Consider the following 25,686-nt stretch of genomic DNA (forward strand, 5'->3'; position numbering starts at 1 on the left):
TTCCACAACCAATGCAACAAGACAAGTAATATGTAACTTACCAGAATCTCTAATGTCTTTGGGGACCTGGTCAATGACTTGCCAGGAAAATAGAACCAAAAACTAGTAAGCTGTGAACTAAGAGGAGGAAGACAGAATGTTGAATTAAATAAGTTTACAATGCATCTCTTATACTTGCCCTCTTTCAAATATGTTTTCTGATGGTTTTCTATTTACTCCTCTTTTGACACAGTTAAGATATATTTTCTTTCAGAGATGAAATTTATTTTTAATTATTTCATGAAAATATAATAAAACTGAAAAATATTCACTGAATCAAATGTACCAGATTTTGAATTTTTTTAGTATGTATAGAAAATCTATACATCTCTAATTCCAACACACAGGTTTATACACAGTTTTATGAAAAGGTGACAAGACATGGTTATTCTTCATAAAGTAAGTAGTATCTTGAGAGGGGCATTTATTTGAAACACAAATGAGATACACAGAAGCAAAAGCCATGCCTAAGTTAAAAAAAAAAAAAAAGAGGTAAATAGTAGTTATTCTACTTGGGGAAAACAATTCATTGAATATTTTCCTTAAACTGATCACACCTAAGTAAGAGCTTTTTAAGATCGCCTGAAGGCAAAGTGTCTTTTCAATAATTCTTACAGATATAATCTTATTTTTAATATAGATCATAGTACATAGGTGGAATATTTTTGTTATTTAATATTATATATATACATATATATATATATATATGTTAAACCTAGCAAAAAATACAAAAGGACATATTTCCATGTTGTTAAAAAAAACCTGAAAACATCATATTTTGTGCCTGCAAAGAAATTCATCCCATAAATATACATATTCCTTAAATTAGTAGGCCATTCCTCCAATTTTGAATATTTAGCTTGTTTCCAGTACTACACTATTAAAACAAACTGTGACTGCTAAGCCTCCTTATGTGTTAAGTTCTTCCTGCATTCCAGAGGAGATTCCCAGAAGAGAATTTGCTTGTTCAAAGGTTATCAACATTCCAAGTCTCTTGAAAAATATTACCAAATCATTTTGCAAAGAGTTGGACAAATTTACATTCCCCCACTAAAGGTGTAAGAAAGTTCCTATTTTATTATATCCTCCTCCATATTAAATAGTATAATTGCAAAAACATCACTAAACATGACATCTTATTTTAATGTGCATTTTTCAGCTTACTGATTTTTTTTTTTTTTTGGTACTTAGTATTTTTTAGATTTCATCTTTTCTAGACTTTTTACTTAATTATTCGCAAAATATCCTCTGAAAAAATTATAATACAGCATTTAATTCATTGCTGCTGTATTTTTCCAATGTATTATCTGCCTTTTGATTTGTATGTGTGAGAGGGTGTGTGTGTGTGTGTGTTTACACATGGGACACTTTAAATCAAATTTATCAGTCTTTTTCTTAAAGAGACTGGTTCTTTAGTCTTTTTTTAAACTATTAAGAGGCTTTCCTCCATTCAGATATTTGATAAATACTTAATCATATTGTCTCTTACTTGTTTACTAATTTTTTAATGTTACTCTTTTCACTAATTGGTATAAAAACAGTAGCAAGGTGCTTACTATACATCAAGAAAACATACTTTAAACTTGGCATAAAGCAGCAGTGAGCAAAATCCGATACAGCCCCTGTGCGCATAGAGCTTAACTAGTGCAAGAGGCAGCTAGCACAGAAAGGAATATTCAAGCTGAGATGCAAATGCTCTGACCAAGGCTAAATTAGCTGAGGGGATGGTGAAGCAGAAAAAACATCTTATGCTAAAGCAATGTGGTGTGGATTCTGACGAAATAAAATAAGAACAACATGCGTGCGAGGAGAGCGCGGAGTGAAAGCCGGGGAGGGACGGGGACCCAGCGGCACATAAGCCTCTTAAGATTTCTGGTCTTTATCCTAAGATGAGTGGGAAGAATTGAAACATTTTTGGTGTTGTAAAGACAAGTACGAATTAAAAATAAGAGGCTTAATTCTCCCAGTTGAAAATGAGGGGGGCGATCACTCCACGCTCCTCTTTCTCTGAGCATTTACTGAAAAAATGGGTGCTGGTAAATACTTTGCTCCTTCGAAATGATATAAATTCTTCTGAAAACTGGGGAAACCTCCTGTGGGCTTTACAGACCCAGGACTGTCGTTCATCCGCAAGGTCCTGGGAGCCATCGCTCTGAAATGGGAACGTGGAGGAGAAGCACCCCGCGGCTCAGCTCCCGCAGCAGGACAGCAGTCTCCGCTCAGGGCTCCAGCTGCAAAGCTGCTTCCCGTCTTGAAGAGCTGAGAAGCTTGGTTTTCCCCTGGATAAAGCCATTTAGGTGACACAGATGGTCACTCCAGTTACCAGGCGACGTTACAATGAACTGTGTTGTGACAAACGGTGCTGTCAAGTCCTCTTACTTGAGCCTCGTCATCGTTTACCCTGAGACCACGTGAGCAACCGGCTGAACCTGCCTGGCCGGACCCGAGGCCGAGACTTCCGGCTCTGCGGTGGCCTCCTGGATTGCAGTGATGCGCACCACGTTCTGATTTAATGCTGACTCAATGATTAAAAACGTGTTCTGTTTTTTTCCTGCCTTCATGGAGAGAGTTTCTGCCTTGAAAGGAGATTTCATTTTTAATTATTTTCCCCCAACACTGAAGGGAGGCAAAATATGCTTCGCTTTATATTTCAGAACGACCTTTTTGGCTGAAAAGGAGAAAGTAGGTTAGAGGAATGTAAGTCTCACCCAGCTAACAAGTTGTTCAGGTGAGAAAGGAGAGACGCTTGGAATAAGATGCAGATGTTAAAGGAGAGAAGTGGATGTATTCGTGGATATAAGAGCTACAGGTTCTGGTAATGAAGAGGATGTCGTGGTAAGAGGTGTAACAATAACTCCTAAATTATTGTACAGCAGGACAGACAGTCCAGGAAATACAGACACGGAGGAGCAAGTGTGAAGGAAGGTCATTCGCTTGGTTTGCTTGGTTTGGGAAATACTGAATTCGAGGTGACTAAAGAAAGTCAAATGGAAGTAGTTAAGTTAACCATTACATAATGTAGTTTGAATTTTATTTTGGTGAGTGAAGTTAAGGTTCTAATTACTTTTTTTTTCTTTTTTCTACTTTTCTGAATAGCTAACTACCTCTAGGGCAAATTCTATTTTAGCTTGGTGCCATTAACAAAGTTTATTCTTGCCAAATGCAAACAAATAAAACAAAGCCCAGAATCTGAGAACCCAATAAGAATATTATTTCCTTCATGCCAGGTATTTTTCTTTTCTTATTTTAAAAATTATTTACTTATTTTAATGGAGGTCCTGGGGATTGAACCCAGGACCCTGCGCATGCTGAGCACGCGCTCTACCACCGAGCTATACCCTCCAGGCCAGATATTTTTCTTTTCTATTTAACTAGACTCCACCATCTACATGTAATGCAGAGTATTTGTTCAAGCTCATTAGTTCTCTTCACCTACCCTCTGTGTGGAGAAATAGTAGGAAGGGGTAGGGATCTGATCCTTCAGAGACTGTCCCAGTATTTGAGCTTTCCTACAGCTACGACTTGGGCTTCAGATCACGATTATTCTTTGCCTTCAGCTGTGGGTCCTCCCCAAGTCCCCGTGAATCTAAGGGCTTTAAGCTGGATCCTATTCCACAGCCGTCTCACTCGCCCAAGAAAATAAGGGATCCTTACGAATGTTAGAAGAAGGACATTCTTTGTTCTTGTTATTCTATCTTCGAGGGAACAGTTTCCCTCCAATGCCCGCCCAACCTGCCCCCATCATTCCTTTTCTAACCGCACATCACCAGGACTGGCTTAATATGACCGTCGCTGGATGTGCTACTGAAACCATCCGTGTGGGTCACTGCCCTGAAATGCAGTCACTCAAGGCAACGGGCCTTTTCACTACCGCGTTATGCCAGTAACTAACACCGCCCCCGCCAATGAAGACCTCAGTGAATATTCAGTGAGCTAAATGAAACAGAAATCAGCAGTCAGTGAAGGAAAAGATAATTTGGGTCAAAAGATCACTAAAGATCCTTTATTACCAAGAGGAAGGGAACTGTCATCTCTAGGTTCAATGTCATCAGGTTCAAGCCATGGAGAAAAAAAAGTAACCTTCCAGAAAAAGAAAACTAATAATGTAGCAAAGGTCACGTTTAGCTGAGCAGACGGAGTGATTTCACAGGTAGTCTGCTGTCAGATGGGTGGTCCTTAATTATTAAATCGCAGAGTTTAGATGTGCATTTTGGACCTTGGAGAAGACAAGGAGATACAAAATACAAGTGTTTCAATGAGAAACGACATGCTTAACGCCATTTTTATGAAGAGGAGAATGGCAACGGTGTGCAAGAGGAATGAAATGGGATAGAACAGGAAACCAGTGTCTTAAGAGGCTTATTTCAAGACCAGATGTGAAGTAATAAAGAGGTAGATTGAGATGGTGGGAGAATGGGAAAAAGGAAACCTTTATAAAATCTAAATGGACGCTCACCTACAGTTTCACAATGAATAAGCTCTTTCTATGGTTTCAGCATGCTAATGCTAACTGACAAGCAGCTACCTAAAGGACACTTCCTTAGACATAAGCAGGAAATTGTGTATCATTACTGTATCTAAATGTGGCAGCTGAATGCCACATAAATAAGTCAACGTAATAAGGTACCTGTTATAAGAAAAGCATAAGATGTACATAAACAGATTATGAGATTTAGCACTTTGTTCTATTATAAAATATTTTCAAAAGCAAGATAAAATTTTATAGGTTTTGAACATACACTTGAAATGTCTGAGACAATATTTTGCTAAATCAATCAAAAAATATACTTAAGGTCTACAGACAAAAACACCTACTAAAATGAATAGACACATAAATAACACATTAAAAACTCCACGAGGTACATAGAATATCTAATTAAGAAAGACAGTTATTAATCAACACACTCCTTAAGCAAACACTGGCTGAATATTAACTACAAAATTAAATACGAACCCTCACTTTAAAACAGGTCTGTCATAAACCAGTTCAGTTGACGCAGTCTTCTCTCTCACTCCCCCTCTGAGTATCAACGTCTTTTTTTTTTTTTTTTTTGAGAAAAGCCAGCATAAAGCATTTTCATTGCAATAATAAAACTTGAAACTCATATGGAGTGCAGAAGGGTAGGGGTACTGGTGGGGTGTAGGCAGCAGTCCCTCTCACCATACACTGCCCAGGATAGCAAAGGGGGGGGGGGGGAGGAAAAGACAGGGAACTCTGAAATCAGCAGGGGCAGCAGAGCATCCAAAAACAGGAGATGCTGAAGCTGTGATGACCAGCATCATCTTCCTAAGACAACACTCAAGGATTTGTCATGATGGCTGGACTTTCATGGGCGTTAAGTGTCTACAAACAGCACCTTCAATTTAAACTTTCTTTTAAAGTTCTTAAAATTTAGGAAGTGGAACTTGGATAGCTATGAGATTGCAAAAGTCCTGAATATCCATTAGAAAAGCCACAGGATGGGGGAAAAAAAAAAGCCAGGCCGTGAAAGAAGGCTTCAGAGGTCCCTGCTGGCCTGGGGACAGATACCTGTAGTGTCCAATATCTCAGTGAAAACTGTCTGCTTTCAAAAGGCAGAGGGTTTAAGCGGAGGGTAGGGGTGGAGCAGTGGAGGCACTTCTGTTTTGGGTAAGGCTTTTAATTCAACCCGAGGACATCTCTCAACTTGGAGAATAATTCGGCCCTCATAAGCACCTCAAATCTGCTATGGCTTTGTGGCGCAGCAGCAAGAATGTTTAATATATAATAGATAAAAATTTCATCCAAAAAATAAATAAATAAATAAAAAACGAAAACAAAATAAAACGAGCAACTTGTGGTTTGTGGCATATAGCTCAGGTCAACACACATGCGGGGAGAAGGGGAAGGGCAAAGCCGGTGGCAGAACGCGTTCGGTCAGGGAAGACGTTTACACGGCGTGGAGTGGAACACCAGGAGGCGCTCCGGCCGGATTCGCGTGTGCGCGTCTGGAGGCGCCAGACCCCTCCACGTCACATCCAAGAATGGGGCTCAGGGAGAAGGCCATTCCTGTCATTCCAGTTTTAGAAGCTCCACGTCAAAGATGAGAGTGGCATTCGGTGGGATGATGCCTGGGGGCCCAGTGGCACCGCAGGCAGTCTGGGGAGAGTCAGCTCGGCTCTCTGGCCCACGCTCGTCCAGGCTACCCCTTCTTCCCAGCCTCGGATCACCCCTGCTTGCCTAGCATACACTTAAAGGGCTTGTTTCTGTCCCGGGAGGAATCCAATTTCTTTCCGTCTTCAAGCATCCCCGGGTAGCGCACCACGCAGGGCTGGCCGCGCTTCGGGAAGGTGCGCGAGGCTCCGGGGCAGGTGGCTCCGCCTGCGCCCCCGCGGCGGGGGCGGAGGCGGACGCTGGGCGTGGGCCGAGAGCGGACCTGGCGGCGGCTCCCCGGCTCTGCCTCGGAACATCAGTGTCTTAATTAAATTATATTTGACTAAATACCATTTCCTGAACATAAGCCACTTTTGTGCGCCCTCTTTCTTCTACCTGGGATGCTTTATTGACAGTATAACCGCTTGAAAACCTCCTTGAAGTCAAATGTCCCCTCTCCCCTGAAATCTAACCTTGTGAGAACATTGCTTGTAAACCTCTGCACGATGAGACGGGATCTCAAACGCTGTTGGCATAAATGCAGGACTTTCTCAAGGTTTTCTACAGTCTTCATGGACAGGATTGACAGGTGACACCCGAGATTCACGCAACGAGAGGTCCGAGAGGGCATTTTGTTCACAGCCTGGAAGGACACCTCGACCTCCTGTCATGAGGATGGGGGTGCGCTCACTCAGGTCCAGGTCTAAGAACCTGAGAAGCGCTTGTGTGAGCACTTCCAGCTTATTCCTTCCGTTAAGAAAGAGGTGATGCTGGGGAGAGTGGGGAGCATTGTACGGAGCCTGCTTGGGAAATAGGGCATCGGGGAACAGCACAAGGGCTGCGGGGCAGCACACACACACACCTCCAACCCTCCTTCAGTCAAGCCTTCATCCGCCCAGGACTCTGATCTCATTCAGGAAAGCTCGATGCCTTGAGCCTTGGCTTCCAGTTTATCCGCCTGTGGTTTTCTGCACGATTCTCAGCAGTTCTAATATTCAAGCATAGATGGCTTTGCCTCTCAAAACAAAAACCCTGAAACTGGCTCCCCTCTCAGACTCCCTTCAGCACCCCTGCTCTGTTCTCTTGATACCCAGGACTAATTTCCATCTGCGTTCACCACAAATTAAAACGCCTTCTTTATGTCGTAGTAGAATGGGCTTCTTTTAGTTCCTCTCCAGAATCTGACAGAACTGAAGCAAATAGGAAATACTGGTTGAATGCACTCCAGAAAGACACTGTGCTAGGAATAGGAAGACAGAGCTCTGGGCTGAGAGAGCTCATGGTCTGTTTAGCCAGATCCAAGGATGTGTTCCCTTGTGGTAATTCTCTACCCCTTTAAAGAAACGATAACCCAGGGGAAGGGACAGGGAAGAAATCACTGAGGTAGTAAGTCACCACCCATATAATTTTATTCCTAATAGGTTTCCATCCTTTCATGGACATCCTAAAATTCACTTCTACTTTCTCCCAGTTTGTCTAGAACTTTTGTTTTAAGCTCAGCTTCTAAATTTACTTAAATATTTGTAAACTGATGTGATTTTTATGGCCAATTACATCTCTAAATGTCTTTCTTTAAAAGTTAATTGATAACTCCTGATGACATAGTAAATCCTTACACTAACCTCCCATCATTTCAGGATTATCTACACTGTTTCACTGACCTCTACGACTATTTGGAATAAATATTCGGTAGTATCTATTTTTTCAAAATGCTCTCTTGTATTTGCAACTCTTTCCAATTACTTTGATAGTGACATGTTGATTTTTCAATAAGAGATATATTTAAACATTTATTGAAATTGTAATAAAGCTGTAAATGTATCTGATATTTGGTGACCTCTATTTTATACTACATTATATTATATTACTATACGCTTATATTTTTTTAAGTCTTTATTTGCATATCCCAATTAAATTTTATAGTTTTCTTCAGGGTCATTTGGAACAATTTACTGCTCTGGCAATTTATGTAGAAACATTACTGAAGAGTTCAGAATTCTGGAGAGGCCCAAAGAGCCCCTGAATACTTCACGAACTTAATTCAGAAGGATAACAGCAGGGAAATAACACTGGCTGCTGCTGCCCAGGCCTGGAGCAATGGACCCCTATTTGGGCTTCAGCACCTGGAGCTCACGTTCACCCGAACTGGCCAGATCGGGGAGAATGTTAAAAGACTGCTATTTCCTACACTGCTAGAAACTTCTAGTAAAAATAAAATCACGCATTTGTTTCTATTACAGGGCAGATGAACAATCGAGGGGTGGGGGGAAAAGATGGGTAGAGAAAGAAGGAAATCTGCAGCCAAGCTGACCATCTCCAAACACTCAAGGACTACAGGCGTCTTCTGCTTCTGCGGAGGAAGTTCTGATCAACAATACGTCTCCTGGCCCAGGAAGTCTGAGCTGGAATAGAAAACGCCCCTTGAGTAAGAAGATTTCGTGTAATAGTGGGCTAGGAAATTGAAAACAACACTTCATTCTACTAAAAACAGGAGAGAGAAAAAAAGAGGAGAACCTGTTCTTGGGGTAAAATGCAGTAACTGTAAAAGGAGGAGTCTCATTTTGAGGAATTGCTGGAGTTTGATCATTCTTACTGTTAAAAGCCTATTAAATATTTGTGTTGGCAGATTTTTACAAGGTGTTTTTATAACATAATTTTGATTGGGCCTGAATAAACCTGACTTCTAAACAATCAGATAAACTTTCTCATAATATGAAGAAAGGAGTCTGAAGATTTGCTGAGTTGGAGAACTCCTTTTTGTGGAAACCTCATCTCAACACTTCCATATCATGTGGTGGTGTCACACTCTTACCCAACACCGAGTCAGCTGAAGAGTTTTGAGCTCTGAGCTTGCAGTGGTATTCTCAAAGCAAGAAAATACTTTACACATCTTATACGCTGGTAGATGCAGTGGTGTACAAATTGTCTGTGGCAGATTAGGGTGCTGTAAAGTATCCGTGGAAAGCTCTCACAAGAAGAACAAAACAGGGATGCCCAAGATTCCGGAGCAAAAATAAATCTTCCTTGAATGAGTAACTATCGTCCTTTTCAGAAAAAAACAAAGAGTCTAGCTTGCTCCTGGATCTTGGTGAAGACGACTCGTCTGACCACTGAACATCAGACAGTTCATCTTGATGGTGCTCCATAAATAACTAGTTGCATTTCATCCATTCAGCCATAAAATCAGGCATTCATCATTTCCTCTAAGGGAAGTGTCCAAAAAACAAGTCAGTTACAGGAGCAGACAGCTCACACCCCCAGCCTGCTCCTGCCACCCAGTTCTGATCTGGCCCCATATGGCCAAGCTCTTACATTAATCTGTCTTCCCCTCCCCATTCTCTGCCCCATGAAGGCAGAAATGTTTGTCTATTTTATTCACCTGTACAATCGCAACACTTTGAATAATGACTGGTACATAGGAGATGCTCAACATACATTTGCTGAAATAATAAATGCTTTAAGATTAGATATTTTTAAATGCTGGAGAGGGTGTGGAGAAAAGGGAACCCTTGTACACTGCTGGTGGGAATGTCCTCCACTCTGGAGGACAGCATGGAGATTCCTTAAAAAATGAAAAATAGAGCTACCACATGATCCAGCAATCCCACTCCTGGGCATGTATTCAGAGAAAACACTAACTCAAAATGATACGTGCACCCCAACATTCACAGCAGCACTATTTACAGTAGCCAAGACATGGAAACAACGTAAATGTCCATCAACAATGACTGGATAAAGAAGATGCGGTATATATATATATATATAATATATATATATATATATATATACAGCGGAATATTAACTTAGCCATAAAAAAGAATGAAATAATGCCGTTTGCAGCAACTTGGATGGACCTAGAGATTATCACACTAAATGAAGTGGATCAGACAGGGAGAGACAAATATCATATGATATCACTTATATGTAAAGTCCAACAACAGATACAAATTGTATTTACAAGCCAGAAACAGACTCACAGACATAGAAATCAAGTTAGGGTTACCAAAAGGGAAAGGGTTGAGAGCGATAAATTAGGAGTTGGGATTAACAGACACATGCTACTATACATAAAGCAGATGAACAACAAGGACCTACACATAGCACCGAGAACTACAGTCAAAGTCTTGTCATAAGCTATCATGGAAAAGAATCTGAATATACATATATATGTATATCTATAACTGAACTGCTTTGCTGTACACCTGAAACTACCACTGTAAATCAACTACACTTCAATAAAAAATAAAAGTTAAAATAATTAGATACTTCTGCAGAGAAGGACAGGATGTTGCTAATAAACAGAAAAGATAGAAATAAGTGTAACTGTAGAAAATGTTTACAGATCCACTTAGAGTGTCTCTCGGAAGAACTTGGGTAGCATGGGGAAAGCCCTGGGGAATTCTCCAGACTCTCCCTGCTCAAGCTGTTCGTTCTGAAGTAGAAAGGAGAGGTGATGCGGCTGTCCTTGGGGAACACCCCAGAATACAGCAGCACTGGGACCCCGTTCAGACAGAGAGCTGACAGAAATGCAGAAACGAATAAAACAAGCACTTTGACATAGAATTTTTGGTACCCAAGAGACTGGAGCTAAGACAGTTCTCAACACAAGCAGAAGTATCCTCAAAAGAGATCTGGGTTCCTGGTTATTAACCATACTGAGGAATCTGCCTCCACTGTGGGATTCGTGTCCATAAACAAGGTGACCACAGTCAAGAGGTCAGTCAGGCCCTGATGCCTGGCAGATCGGAGTCCCAGCGCTGCAAACCCAGGAGCAAGCACAGCACTGCACAGACCCACGTCTCCAGAGACGCAATAAACTTCATTATTGCCCCAAAGATGCAGAAATCTCTTTCCATGGAAAGGGTCAAGATCAGCTTATAATAACATGTGTTTATAGGGGGCTGGTGTATGTTCTTGTGACTTCACAAAGCAGAAATATCGATTCTTGTGTTTTAGTAGTAGAAATAGTGTATATTTTCGGGGATGGATATCTATGCTAAAAAATCTGACCCTGGTTGTGTTATTGTTCAACATGTTAAAACTTGCCTAAAGAACATCTGAAAAATGAGAAGCAGGGCCTGAGAGGTAATGGGCCCCCACACCATGAGTGCAATGGTCCAATCCCATAGAAAGAGGTAAATGAGCTTTACAAAGGGCTCATCTTTTAATCCCTTTCTTTGGTGGACCAGAAAATGACAACAAATCTTGACTATAAAAGAAAAGGGGCTGGTAGTGACATATTTTGAGAGTTTGCTGAACCTCTCTGCACAAATTAAACCTTGTGAGTTCAAGCTTTAGATCTGACACAAAGATCCCTAGGAACCTGGGACTTCTCCCAGTGCAGGGAAAACTCCTCCTCACACGGGCTCCTCCAGACCCTGAGTAGCCTCAGCTTAGGTGGCAGAAGTCAGTGTGATGACCTAGTGACGGTGACAAGTGAATGAGGATGTCTTCCTGTCAGATCCAGGTATCAACACACAAAAGGGCCCTTAGGGGTCTTCACTGTCTCCATCTAGGAGGCAGGGAGAGTGAGAGCATGCCACGAAGTGAACCAGGGAGGGCTGAGGAAGAAGCACCCAATCGAGAAAAACAAATGTGTTTTGTCACCTTCTCAGCAAATCCGAGCCCCCGGCACCACTGTCGGTGGGATAGTCTGGAAGGCGTCACTGTCACGGCATGCAGACGCTTTCTAATGAGGATGGATATCATTATTAAAAAGCTATTTTATTTTATCAAGCACCGTGGTGCATCTGGATAGACCCACGTAGGCTTTTTAAGAAAAGGCTGGTGACAAAGGAAAAGAGAAATTTCCTGAGATGATGGAAGGCCAGGCACTTTGTAAACGAAGTAACACATGGGAACCACCAACGTAAGGGCTGCTGCAAAGATGTTAGGAACAAGAAGGTCGAACATGATTTTCAGCTGTTTCTAGATACATGCTGGCTCTTCTTTGCTTCTCAGAAAACTTTAGGCATTAGTTCTGCTCAACATAAATCGAAAGGGGCTTCAATGTGTCACGTTTAGTTGGATGCTAGGGTCAAATAAAAAAAACACATGTGCATCAGAGGGGCAAACGTCTTGAGGAATTGTATCTCTGAGATGGTGTTAACCGCAGCAGGCCTTGTCTTTTCAGAATTTTGAAAAAGTTGAGTGTAGGTTTTTAAGACACAAGGCACACAGCAGACATCTGACTCACTCTTCTAATGCAGAGGGAAGGCAATAACTACTTATTCTTCACAGGGACTTGGTCCGTTGCATTTAACTTCAAAGAATTACCTTATCTGTCTTCATGGGAAAATGTGACGGTTCTGACTGACGCTAAGTTTTAAGAATAAAATAAAGACATGAGAGAGAGAAAGAGAGGACTCTGAGAAGTCCATTTAATATCCTGTGGAAGTACAGAATATAATTCCTAAACATGCGTACATGTGTGTTTCATCCCTTTGTGGCTTGCTTAGATCTAAAACGAATTGTACTTTCTGTGGCTGGAATGAGCAGAAACAGTGATTTGATCTGGTTATCCATCCAGCACTACATTCAATTGCTTAAATATCTTTTTCTAAGTTATTCAGGGACAGTCTTGATGTCTAATCAGACCAGGTGAAAATGATCTCTACTTAAACTGATGAGTCACTGTAGGACTCGAAGTTGCATTAAAGACTTGATACATGATATTCTTATTTTCTTCTAGCTATTTATCCAGTATCCTTCAAAGTGTTTTGAACACTAAATAATTGATGAGTAAAAGGGCAAAAAAAAAAAAAGGGAGGGAGGGAAAGACAGAGAGGAAGGGGAGGGGGGAGGGAGGCACCTTAATGTGCTAACACATACAAAACTGACTAAAATATTCATAAGATCCGGTCATTTTATTTATAACAATCTTCAGTGCTAATGGAGGAGACGTGAAAATGGTTTCCCCCAGGAGGTATTTATTTTATTTATGTTTATTGCTTGCTTATTCTTAAGTCCTTTTTCTTGAGATGATAAATCCACAGGAGGGCAAAGAAATGGTCACAGATGTTCTGTGGACCCTTCACCCGGCCTCCCCGAATGTTAATATCTGACGTAACTACAGGACAATACTAACACCAGGAAAAGTGACACTGTAAAATTTAAAGTTTATTCGGATTCACCAGCTATAAATGCACTAGCTCACATGTGCGTGTGGTCCTATGAAACTTTATCACACACGTAGCTTCACGTAAGGACCACCACAATCAAGGTACTTAACTATATCACAAGACTCCCGCGTGCCTTCTGCTTACAGCCACACCACCAGCGTCCGCCGTTAACACCAGCACCTCGCCACCACTAACCGGTTCTCCATCCCAATAATCATGTTATTTCATGAATGCTAAATATGTGTAATCATGTTGCATACGTCCTTTCAAGATTGGCTTTTTTTTTCTCTTCAGCATAATTTCTTTGAGGCTCCTCCAAGTTGCTGCGTTTATAAATCATGTTTCCTTTCTATCGCTGACTAGTATTCCAAGGTACAGATGTAGTACTGTTTATTTAACTAGGGGGTGGCTAGTATGAACATTTGCGCGCAAGTTTCTGCATGAAAAGCAGTGCCTTAGAGCGAAATTGCTGGGTATAGTATGGTAAATCCATTTTCAGTTATAAATGGCACTGCCAAATAATTTTCCAGAGTGACTGCACCATTTTACATTTCCACCAGCAATGTATGAGTGATCAGCTTTTCCACACCTTTGCCAGCATGTGAAGGCAAGGATCACTTTTTTTTTTTCTTTTTAGCCGTTCTGAGAGGTGTGTAGTGATAGTTCCTCGTGGTCTCAATACGCATTTCGCTAATGGCTAACAATATTGAACATCTTCTTATACACTTAACTGCCATCTGTATATCTTCTCTGGTGAAATGTCTGTGCACATCTTTTGTTCAATTTCTTACCGGATTGTTTTTGCTTCCTTTTCCCTGTTGAGTTCTGAGAGTTCCCTATATCCCTTACATGCACATCCGTTACTGAAAAGTGCCTTGCAGGTACTTTCTCACAGTTTGTAATTTGTCACTTCATTCTTCTGACAGTGGGAGCAAAAGCTCTGTGTTTGGATGAAGTACTTTTTTTTCTGTTGGGGGTTATGTGTTTAGTGTCAAGTCTGAGTACAACTGCCTATTCCAAGTCCCAAAGATTGTCTCCTATGTCTTCTTCTAGAAGCATTATTTTATGTTTTCCATTGACTTTCATGAACCGCTTTGAGTTGCTTGGTGTTAAGTGTGAGACTCAGGGCAACGTTCATTTTTTCAGCTGCAGAGGTCCGCCTGCTCCGGCAGCCTTTACTGAAAAGGCCATGCATCCTCCGGGGGACTGCTTTTGCTCGTTTGTTAAAAACTAATGGGACACGTTTGTGTGGGTGCACTTCCGGGTTCTTTACGCAGTTCCACTGAGCGCGGTGCCTTCCCGCCCGCAGGACCACGGCAGCCTGAAACCTGCAACTGTGCCGCCAGCCTTAACACCGAGAAGATGGATTGCTCCCGCGTTACTATTCCTCCCACAGCACCGTTTGGCTATTTGAGAGATTTTACCTTTCCCATACACATTTTAGAATAAATCTGTCTTTGTCTACAAAAAACCTTGCTGAAATAATGACAGCAATTGCCTTAACCCAGTAGATCAATTTAGGGAGAACTGACATTGTTACTATATTGAGTTTTCTGATCCAAGAACATGTAAACTGTTTCCTGAATCCCACTATTTCCACATTCATTGTTTACAGGACACAGACATCTCTGTGAGGCACTACAGGGAAGGTGTTATGTTTGAGTGCTACAGAATTAAGCCAGTGCTTTTGGTCCAATTTCTATTGGCCACTCCAACTTAATAATTTGACAAGCTTATCCTGGTCTGAATAACTTCCTTTACATGCAAATTTTATCACAACACTTATCATAATGCAACTGAGAGGGCTAGGGGCTATGTCTCTCATCACTGTGTCCCTAGTCTTCACTTGAGTGCATGCCACATCGTGAAATTCAACAGCGTTCAGTGAATGAGGGAAATCATCCTTTAATCAACGAAGAAATATTTGTAAGTACTTATGTCAGATTTTTGAAGATCTGGGGCCTTTAAATCTTCAACAAGAACTTGGACTGCTCCCCCTGAAAGCTCCCATGTAGCTTGTTTTGTTTTGCCGTATTTCCTTCTAATGATATGCTATGTGATCCAGCACAGCACAAAACCATACACATACACACACGTGCATGTGTGTGCACATCCACGGCCACCCACATAACCCTTACCAGCGCAAAAAATTACCCATGAAAATCTCAAAATGCAACAACATAGGGAGGCAATCTGTCTTTATCGCTAAAATATAGTTCCTGACTATCGAGAACTTTCCCGACAGAAATTTGAACCAGAAATTATACCCATTTTGCATGTATCTTGTGTCACAGCCAAACTCAATCATCCAAGTCTTCACGAAGGCAAAGCTGACCTTCGGGACACACAGAGGAGAAAAAGACTCCACACGCAGTTCTCAGCAGGTGGCTTCGTGGTTTAAAATTACTCAGTACCCTCCCTCCTCCAACACAGTCAGAGAAGTCTGGAAGCTTGAGAGAGGCATGGTGTGCTTTCATGACCAGACACCTCCCAACCTCCACAATGTCACCTCCCGACAGTCTCCAGCGCCCGCTCCCAGTTCCTCACGTCCTCCGCGCTCCCTCTCCGTCCTGCACCCTCGCACATGCTGTTCCTCCTGCAAGTAAGTGCCTGCCTGCCGGCCGCACTGGCCTGCCTGACTTCCTCAGTCATCTCGTCCCCTCCAAACCCCTCCCCCGCCCTTCCCTGGACTGCACTCTTTAAACTCCTTTATCACTTGATCACGTCATGCTATGTGGCGCTCCTTTATTTCCCCCAGATACTCAGAGGACTCCACCTGCCTTAGTAGCATGATTTCCTTTATAACAGTGCCCGACACAGGGCAGGATACTTGAAATGTCTTGAGAGAAAAAAAGAAGAGAGAGAGAGAGAGAAATAGATGTAAAACTTTAAGATGAAGAGAAGTCAACTCAGTACACCAGACTGGAGACTTCTAGAACAGGACAGTGAGCACAGGTTTAAATCCTGGCACCGCCATCGCTCCCCGGTCCTGAGAAAATCGTCTGGTTTCTCTGAGAATCGGTTATTAAGAGTTTTATTATTGAATCTGGAGAGAAGAGAAAACAGCAGCGAATGTTTAGGTGGGCGCCTACAAAGCAGAAGTCAAATCAAGATGCAAAGTGTCTGGTCAAGAGATGCAGACAAAGGAAATTTTGTGTTTTAGTTCATACTGACTGATTTGGAAGTCTGTCTCCATACCAAATAACCTACGTATTTGTAAAGAACTTTACCAACCGCTTTCAAATGTGTCGCTAAGGTGGTTCTTACAATAACCCTCTGAGGGTGTGAACATTCTGTTTCACTTTAGAAAGGAAAACCTTAGAGTCACGATGGTTCAACCACCAACCAGGAGGCAGGCAGCAACGGCAGAGCCCACAGCCTGGGATCCATGTCAGCACTCTCCCCGCTGTGGCAGAATTCTCTTTTCATCCCAAAGCTATCAAACGAGAACCTAAGAAGGAGTAGCTGAAAAACAAATTCGAAATCTGCAAGTTGTTTCTCTAAGAGAAATAATTTCTTAATGAGGTCTTAATCATTACACAAATTTTTACAGAAATCAAAAAATTTTTTTAAGATTTAAAGAGATATATAGTTGATTTTTTTAATTTTAGAGAATATAACTATGAGCCATTAGGTATATATAATTTTGTACAATTTTTTTGCATTATTGCAATCCAATAATGTAAAATTGAGGTTATTGAAGAATATTGGATTGAAAAAAACATATATGGGAAAAAGCTTTTTCTGTTCTTCTTAAAACCTAACATCAGGTAAAGAAGAGCTTACATCAAGTCTCTCTATATGTCCCTCCCAGATTTTCCTCCAAGAGTTTTCAACAAATAACATGACGCCTATATTCAATGATTTCAAAAAATTTCAAGGTTCATTATCAATTGATGGTGATTTCTATATTAAATAAATTTCACTGTGTCCATTTGGAAAAGAACTCAGTTAAGGCATTTTTCAAAATCATCAAGTAAAAACAGAGAGAGTTTTAGAAGCAGAAATATGCTATTTTCCCAGAGAAAATGGTGAGGTAAGGGTATTAATCAATTAATCAAAGAGAGAAGATCCTCAAAGATCTTGTTTTAAATACCCAACAGTGACTGGCAGCTATCCATGCACAATTGTTGAGCACTCTCTTAAATACCCCCTTTTAAATTCAGAACTCTTGGGTCTAGCGTGACTCAGTTGGGTAAATTTTTGTTTCACCAACAGTACCTGCATCATTTTTTCCCTTTCACTCAGCACATAATCATATACTACAGCAGCTTCACAGCGAATGAGTCATAAGGAAAACGTCCGCAGCACTAAACTACGTCCCTTGACTAGGGCAGAGCTGTTAGCACCCTAACCTCTAGCAAGAACACACTCCAGCCACTACTCGGATTAGGAAAGGTCTGTCAGCTGAGCTGACTTTCATTTGGACATTTATGGCACAAACCTATAGACACCTTGGCTATAGGTTTACAGCCCACAGCCTATGTAGCTACCACAGATGTAACATGACCATTTAATATGCACACTATTTTTAATATTTTCCATCTATAATTTAAAATTCAGTATCCCAACGGTCTCGCCAGCTTAAGCTGGAGAAGATATGGTAACTAACATCTGGTGAATATTTGTGAAGGGCCATGCAGTGTTTTTGGTGCTTTTTAGACAGATGTCTTCAAAGAACTCTAACATCAACAATGCAAAATGGATATGGTGATACTCAGCTACGATGGGAAGAATTAAAGCTCCCAGGATTAATTAACTCAAGGCTAATGGATATAAAAAGCAATATAAACACAGATCTGATGCAAAAGCTAGTGTTCCTGGCTTTACTACCATTTTATAAAGAGGAAACTGAGATTTGGAGAATTAAACTAATTACCCAAGGAGACTCAAGCAGGGACATCACAGGAATTAGAATTTTTTTTTTTTTTAGAATCTACTGTCCCCTAAAAGACCGATACTATTTAAAAGAACATTCCAGGCAAAACTCATTAGGAGCACCAGTCAGTAGCATGCTTCAGAGTGAAACAGTCATACATACGATCATGTGAAAAGTTTGCACATTACTCCTAATACACAACTCTAAAAGCGTCTGTAAGAACTCATACGCAAAGCATGGAGAAGTATGTATATCCGAAAATTATACAGCAAGTGGAAAATACTCTTATATGTTCTTCAACATCTTGTATGATTTTTTTTCTATCTGTAAAGACCCGCCCTTTTGAATAAAAAAGTACCTTTGGCTACATGAACATATACATATTAGTATTACAGAATTAACACTTTATGTATCACTAGGCATTGTTGGTTTTAAAGTTCATTTTGAAAAAGACTGCTAGAAGTGAATTCCTAGAGCCGTCAATGCCGTCGGTGACATTTCCCCTTTCCTCTTGTCTATATTTTCTTAAGTGATGCAGTCAATGAAGTTAATAAATTCTTCTTTATCAGCAAAGCATTTTTCTGAAAAAGTGATCAACTTTTGTTTTCTCTGCATAAACAATTTCTAAGTAAATATCCATGTAAGGACTTGTGATGACGTATTGAACAGGAAAAAATTACTTGGAGGAATTTCATCATTTTTTTGGATGATGCCAACAGATTACTCTTAGTGTATCAACCACTTGAAGAAAATACAGAGTTCTCTTCAAAGTGTACAGGGATAATCAATTGAAAGCCAACATCTAATCTGGAGCATCTACTGGCCTAGTAACAGGCCCAACTGACACACACACACACACACACACACACACAGAGCTAGAATTCACAGGATTCGGACCAGAGAGGAGAGGGCTGCACGTGGAGAACACTTGAGGTGAGCAGACCTTCTCCCTCAGGTACTCGGCTGATGACTGGCGAACACGTGTGCTAGAAACTTAGGCTGGAGCAGAACCAGGATAACAGTGCCGGCAGTAACACGGGCCAGGCACTGTACCGATGTTAACTCCAACTAGCCTGGAAAGCCTCAGGGTTCCCAGGGCTGGAGGACCCCAGCGGGCGTGCTTCCGTGCTGCGGAGTAATACACTCTCGTCTGAGCTCTGCTCTGGGGCTGCCTGACAGATCTCAAAAGCCAGACCAGAAAGGGCCAAACAGCTTGCAAATAGCATTCCAAAACAAAGCATAGAACATTTATGGAAACACAAAATAGAACCCCAAAAGGTAGAATTCACGATGTCTGGAACCCAATTTAAAAAACCACTAGGAATGCAAAGGAGCCAAAAAAAATAACCCTTTGAAGTTCTCTGCCTGCTCCTCACGTGTGCTACTTTAGAGTCTGTGGGACTCTCCTGATTAGGGGAAACGGACAGCGGCCAGGGCCAACGGAACCCGCACTGCTTGCAGCGCGCCGCGAGGCTTTACCTGAGGCGGCAAATGACTCGTCTGCTGTCCTCAGTCACTCACAGAAGAGAACAGAGCTCAAGGCACAGTGACTGATATCAGAAAAGTTTTCACTGGTCATCAAAATTTGGAAATGAGGAGTCGTTACAAACTCCATGGTTAGGGGAAAAACCATCAGTGGAAACCGCTCCGGCTGGGGCGGCGGGGTGAGATCACACAGAGGACAAGAAACGCTTCAGTGTCTGGAAGGATGGAGTTACTGGGGGGAGCGGGAACCCTGGTGGTGGAGGAAAGGCTGGTGAGAAAACAGGGTGGATAAAGGTCTATTAGCACCAACGTCCCCTCATCCAACACACGCGGTCAGGCAAGCATCGCTCCCTGACCCCCAGAACACGGGAGGATGAACCGGAGGAGCCCAGGTGCAGACCAGGGTGGACCAGGAGGGAAAGAAGGCGGGAAGGGAGGTGGCGCTGTCCGAAGCAGGGGGCTTATGCCAAGGGCCGCTATTGCAAGTTAATGTGTAGAAGATGTCTTTCCCAAGCTTCTAGAGGGCTCAAATCTGCAGAAACGAGCCCAAGAGACAAACATTACGAACATTACAAACACTGGCATTTGGGACTGGGGGACGGGGTTGGGAAGGTGGGGGGTACAACGACAAAGAAACAGCTCCTCTCTGCATCACCGACAGCGAAGTCCGCAGGCAACTAGCCCCGTCCATTCAGACAGCTTCCAGTTAATTTTTGGTAATCCACTACTAAATTAACGAGATGTAATAATAAAAAGACCTACACCAAGGCACATCATCATGAAACACCAGAAGGATGGAGATGACCGTTTTCATTACCTAGAAGCGAGCCTCATTCACACAAATGTGATGTTCTCAGCAGCACCGTGGGATGCTAACAGACAATGGAACTATTCTCTCCAAATGCTGAGAGAAAATAATTTTCCAAAATAAATTTTTGTATTTAGTCACACGTAAAGGTAGAAGAACCATTTTTTTGGACAAGCACAAGCTCAATTTTCCTCTGAAAAAACCCTTCTCTGGAAGCTTCTGGAAGAAGTATTTCACCAGCGCAAAGGCATAAACACACTTAGAAAAAAGCAGACGCAAACATGAGAAAGCAAAGAGCATTCACAAGATGGTGGAGTGTGGATGCACTAAGCCCCAGGTGAACAGAGAGGAAGTGATGCACACGCCTGGGCAGTTCTGGCCCCAGAAGGAAGCAGGCTGGTTCAGCAGTGGGGAAGGAGCTCCTGCGTAACCACGGGGAACCAGAGAGGATTTGAGGCTGCTTCTGACCACAGCACAACCTGAACCATCCTGACTGATACACTCCCGGACGTGTCTGACCACGCTGAGAAAGCCTTATAGTTCTGCTAAAGCACTGGAGGGTAAGCAGGCAAAAAAACAAACAAAAAAAGTGAAAACGATAAAAATCCTAAGAAACAAAAAATCTGAGTAAGAAAATCATAGTTGTAATGCACTGCGTTACTCAGCTCTCAGCAAAATTTAAACAGTTGTACGATACACATCCTTTGTCTCCTAAGCAAACGCCAGGACTGTGCTGGGGCGACGGGCAGTGGAAGGTGTGTGGTAGTGATGCAGTCAGACGACTAACCCTTCGTCTTCTATAGAAGAAGGTCAACAAACACTGCCTAAAATTGGAAAACTAATGAATACACTACAGTGAGTTAAAAACTCTCCATAGAAGAAATAGCTAAAAGACTTAAAAATGGGTCTGTGTGAAAGGCAGACGGACGGAACGCTGGATGAGACCAGCGGGGCCCGCCGTTCTGTTGCCGTTGCTTTTGCTGGTCTTGCTTTCTTGTTTTACGGGTTATGATAACAGCGACTTTTTGAACTATGTACATGTGTTCTGATAAAAACTTTTTTTAAATCAGATCATTTATTCTCAACTACTTTTATACCGCAACTATAGCTATTTACAGAACAAGCAAGATTTTAAAACAGATTAAGTATTTAAACACCAGTATATATGGAGTATAGTCAACCTTTTCAGCGTTCGTAGCTTATTCTATCACAGGCTGAGAATAAGGGCACATACATGCTAATCTGGGGCAAGAGAATACAGACCAGGCTGCAGTGCCTCCCTCTTTTATTATAACAGAAAACCTGTGTTTACATACTCAGGGAGTAGCAGGCAGGAAATATTTCTCCTAAGTATCTCATTTTTGTAACTTCCAAAATCCATACGATTACAAATGTCTAGATTTAGTAAACACAGTTCAGTTGTTATTTATATGTGAAACAGACATGTGTATTCAAAACCAAGCAAAATAAAACCTTAGATTTAATAATGTGAAGGTTCTTCAGTTTTGACTGCTCTTTACTGAAAATTAATGCCACCGGATGAATACTGCCTCTTCTTTTTCTCATCCCTTATTCCCTGAGGCTATTCCTGATTTCGAGTTGAATGAAGTCGTGGTAACCCCAAATTCTCTCAGGGGCCCTGATTCCTTCCAGAGAGTGTCCTAAGAAGAAGGACAATGGTGGGGAGGGGGGGTTATTATTGGTAAAAAGAGATTTGCTTTCAATCATTTATGACAATTTCCTGAACAGAGAAAGAAGTTTTACTCAAATACAAATTATTTTCAATTCATCTAAAAAGTATTTGCTAAAAGCCGTATCTTATGAAAGTACCCAATGTACTACCTGCCATTACATTTCACTGTGTTTTAAAAACAAAGTCTTCCACTTTGTTGGTCTCTCGTTTAAATTATATATGATTAGACGGGCAACAATGGAAAGAAGGGCACTACAAAAAGTCTCAATGTTCACACTTCAGAAAAATTGTCTTTCTCGTAAGAAAAGGCCATGGGAGAACCAAGAATATTGCTAGTCCTTCAGGCACAGCTTCCCTTAAAAAGACTTATATATTTCAAAATGAACCATGTATTCATTTCGCATCTATCAATTATCTATTTATCAACAGTAGATTTTAGGGGAATTATCCAAATAGCTCCCAACCCACCTCCCCTTCCTACTCCTTCCAATCCCCTTCCGGTAAGACTAGGGTCTGAGTTCCTGGCCCTGTCTCTTTCTAGTTTGTAACCACCATCAGTCACTTAGCCTCTCTACTTCTCAGTTTCTTCACCTACAAAGTGCAGATGATACACTTTCTCATGGAGCATGGGAAGTGCTCAGAAGAGTGTCTGGTAAAGAGTCATGTTATATAAATGGTCTGTTAAGGACCTAAAGTCAATGAATAGATTTCAGCTTGCATCACTCAGAGCAGGAGGTAACACCCTAGAAGCAGCTGTAAGGATCTACAAAGGTCCAGCTGCCTTGATCCTAAGCCCTGCATTCTTTCATTTATTTATTACCTTAAATTTGTATGTTACCTTAAACTTTAACAACATGTAGGGGAGAAAATCTGATGGAAAAAAATAAGGAAAAGACACACCACCTTATTGACTTTTTACGCTGTCTCCTTAGACTCTATAGGATAAGAAATAAATTATAATTCCTGGTAATGTGTAACTAATGGCCTGGGTTAAAAATACAGTGTCTTGCACCTCAATGTCCAAAACAGCACTATTTACATACCTAACTAACCCAAGCATCCACCAACAGACAATTCATTTAAGAAGATGCAATATATATATGTGTGTGTGTGTGTGTGTGTGTGTGTGTATGTATGTGTGTGTGTGTGTGTGTGTGTGCGTGCGTGCAATGGAATATTACTCAGCCATAAAAAAGAATGAAATAATGCCATTTGCAGCAACATGGATGGAACTAGAGATTATACTAAGTGAAGTTAAGTCAGACAGAGAAAGACAAATATACGGTATCACCTTTATGAGGAATCTAAAAAATAATACAAACGAATCTATATAAAAGACAGAAGACTCACAGACATAGAAAATAAATTTATGGTTACCAAAGGGGAGAGGGCAGGGATGGGGGGACAAATTAGGAGTATGGGATTAACAAATATAAACTACTATAGATAAAATAGATAAGCAACAAGCATTTACTGTATAGCATAGAGAACTATATTCAAATCTTGTAATAACCTATAATGGAAAATAATCTAAAATACATATATATGTGTAACTGAATCATTTTGCTGTACACCTGAAACTAACATAATATTGTAAATCAACTATACTTCAATAATAAAAAATAAGAAAAAATGCAATGTCTAATTTATTGGTATTAAACAAAAAGAGTTAATTTCCTTCTTATGCAAACAGGCGACATGAATTTGCTAAAGCAAGGCTGCAATGTGAAAGGGTTTGGGGAATGAGGTACAATGACAGAGGGCAAACTATGCAAGCTGACTTACCAAAGAAAGTCAAGTTTCCAGTTTCTTCAGTCCTGGCCGTTACCTGAGTGTCTCCTCCAAACAGTCAAGACAGGGCAGCTGGGACTGGGCTGGGTTCAAAGAACCAGCACTTTGAATTGTGGTCTGACCACCACATCATTTACACTGCAATGCAGCATCATTGCACATTTAAGCTGCTTAAGCTTATATGAACTAGTAGTAAGTAGAATAGGTAAAGTTGATGAAGGTTGGGAAAGAGTAAAAATACAGTGGATTATGGGAACAGAGATCTACAGAAAAGAAAGCCGTCCTGAAAACACTGAGACAAAGGCTAAGAAGTGATTGCTGGTCAACAATACGGCTGAGTGCGGGGTGACAAGACGGGGGTGGGCTGGGATGTCCCCAAAGGTGGTCACTCATTTCCAGCAGAAAAGCACTCAGGCATTGGCCAGAGAGAAAAACTTGAGGCAGAAAAATTAAGACACTTCTCGATAGTCTAGGTGAGAAAGACGACCACACCCACTACAGGAGTGCAGACTGAGAGGAAGACACGAAGACACTTCAGGAGTCATCTACGAGCTGAATCAATGAGACCTGCACTGAACCAAGCCTGAGGGAGAATTTAGGGCTGGCTGTGTGTTGCCACCATTCCCCAAGACAAAACAGTTGTAAAGAGACAGCAAAATTAATTTTGGACATTCTGGACTGAGGTGTCTATTGAACAGCTCGTGCAAAGACATTCAGTGAGATTAAGTATTTATAACTTCAGACGCCGGGAGAGAGGAGCAAGGCAGATTCAGAGGTTTGGAAATCAACAATATGTCATTAGCATTACTCACATTTCAATGAAATAAACTAGAAAGAGATAAGTGAAGAGAACAAAACGCCAAGGAAGAGCCTTAATTAAAACGTAATTTTTAGGAGTGAGTAAAAGAAGGAAAATCTGTGAAGGCAAACTAAGAATGTAACAGGACACAAAACTAAAGGGGAATTCTGAGATTTCTTAAAAGCAGTAACTTTTATTGTTATTTTGATCTAGAATCTGTACACTCAGGGCACCAATTAATTTTTACCAAATAATAGAAAACCCATGGAATAATTACTGTGTCTGGAAACCGAAACATATTTCCAGAGTACAATATGGAAATAAACATTAAAAGCTTCAAAATGCTCTTCCTAGTTGGCAGGGCGATTCCACATTTAGGGATGTGTTTTAGGAAAGTCATCAGTAACACCTTACAAATGCCCACAAATGTTTAGAAACAGGAACGTAAAGTCAATCTCAAAATGCTTACAATAAGATAACGGTTCTGCTTGCTAATAAAATCACTCTCTTGTTGTGTGCTGGTTGGAACAAAAAAGGGAAAAAAGATGAGCAAATCACACGTAGGCCTCACCCGCCAGGAAGAGCTAATGAGGTAGATGAGTAACAGCCAGGTTTTTATCCTCTCAAGCAGATCATCACAGATGCGGCACACTACGCCCAAGACAACAGGGTGACAGCGTTTGGGTTTAAGTGCCTTACTTTTCTCCTGTTTTCTGTTTTCCTGCCCATTTAATCTGCATTCACACTGCACTGCAAAAGCTGAGGTATTCAAAAGCCACTCACTCTTGAAAGGGCAGTTTAGTTTAATAACACGAAGAGCACTCGCCCTCCACCTGCCTCAGTGACAGGGAAGGCTTCTTAAAGTGCTGACAGTGGTGACGACGGGGACAATGACGATGGTGCTCTGTGCGCACCGTCTTCCCAAGGGCAGGGTCAGCGGCCCTGTGCCAGAGAGCAAT

General features: G+C 41.4%; 1 protein-coding gene and 1 pseudogene across 2 annotated transcripts in view; both read right to left on the minus strand.

The window, feature by feature from the left end:
• The window catches only part of KCNT2 (potassium sodium-activated channel subfamily T member 2), a 284,885-nt gene that overhangs the window by 243,395 nt on the left and 15,804 nt on the right, over positions 1–25,686 (minus strand). The window lies entirely within an intron of this gene.
• LOC116659342 lies at positions 5,075–6,347 on the minus strand (annotated as a pseudogene).

The sequence above is a fragment of the Camelus ferus genome, chromosome 23 (assembly GCF_009834535.1).
Source record: "Camelus ferus isolate YT-003-E chromosome 23, BCGSAC_Cfer_1.0, whole genome shotgun sequence".
Classification (NCBI taxonomy): Eukaryota; Metazoa; Chordata; class Mammalia; order Artiodactyla; family Camelidae; genus Camelus; species Camelus ferus.